The sequence below is a fragment of the Anomaloglossus baeobatrachus genome, chromosome 1, assembly GCF_048569485.1.
Source record: "Anomaloglossus baeobatrachus isolate aAnoBae1 chromosome 1, aAnoBae1.hap1, whole genome shotgun sequence".
NCBI lineage: Eukaryota > Metazoa > Chordata > Amphibia > Anura > Aromobatidae > Anomaloglossus > Anomaloglossus baeobatrachus.
This window is the reverse complement of record NC_134353.1, coordinates 741,814,852-741,815,864: the sequence shown is the minus strand read 5'-3', so window position 1 is coordinate 741,815,864 and position 1,013 is coordinate 741,814,852. Positions and strand designations below refer to the sequence as shown.

Sequence of the window (1,013 nt, the reverse complement as noted above, 5' to 3'; positions counted from 1 at the left end):
GCGCCGGGGGGCGCTACCGGCCTACCACCGTCCGCAGGCTGGGGCCACTATTAGAAGGACTCGGGCCCCCGAGCGACGCCGGGGTGGTCCGGTCTCCCATACGCCACATTTCCCGACGCCCGCCGGGCGGACGGGGATTCGGCGCTGGGCTCTTCCCTCTTCACTCGCCGTTACTGAGGGAATCCTGGTTAGTTTCTTTTCCTCCGCTTAGTAATATGCTTAAATTCGCGAGGTCGCCACGTCTGATCTGAGGTCTTTAGTAGAGTCAGAGTCCCAGGGAGGGCGGAGGCCGGGTGGGCAAAAGAGAAACTACGTGCCGCGTCGGGCGGTCGTTTTCTATTCCCCTTCGGCCTCTTTTCTCCACGCTGTTCTGCCCTCGCCGCCGTAGGGGGGAAGGAGCGACCGGAGGCAGCCCTGTGTCGCCACAGACAGCCTCGCCGTGCTCTCACAATTCCTGGGGCGGGTGCGGGTCTGGCTTTGGGGGGACGCGAGGAGGCGGGAGAGAGGTCTGGGACCCCCCTTCCTCTTCCTTTCGAACCCCAGCAGCGCCGCGGAGGCGATCGACGTAGGGGCGACCCTCAGACAGGCGTAGCCCCGGAGCAACCCGGGGCCTCAAGGTGCGTTCGAAGTATCGATGATCAATGTGTCCTGCAATTCACACTACTTCTCGCAGCTAGCTGCGTTCTTCATCGACGCGCGAGCCGAGTGATCCACCGTTAAGAGTCACGCTCGGGTTTTTTTTTTCTCTGGTTAGCATCGGTCGGCCGTAAAGGCGTAAAAAACAGACGTGGGACAGGGGGTGTTCCTCTCAGAAGGGGGCCCTGTTGTCCCGGGCGCTCGGCCTATGCCGTCCCTCCCTCCGACGGGGAGGGGAACAGAGGAGGGCTCGAGGCTTCTCGACCTACCGCCCGGTCCCGACCCCGGAGTGGGGTGCGGGCTCACGCGGGCGAGCGGTACCCGGGACGGCCTGCGACACGAGGGTTGTTTCTTTTTTTTTTGCCGTGTGGTGGGGG

General features: G+C 63.7%; 1 non-coding gene across 1 annotated transcript; it reads right to left on the bottom strand.

The window, feature by feature from the left end:
* Positions 1-572: 572 nt before the first annotated feature.
* On the bottom strand, positions 573-725 carry LOC142258265 (5.8S ribosomal RNA). Its single transcript, XR_012727734.1, has one exon. It is a non-coding gene; the product is annotated as a 5.8S ribosomal RNA (ribosomal RNA).
* Between the last annotated feature and the right edge of the window lie 288 nt (positions 726-1,013).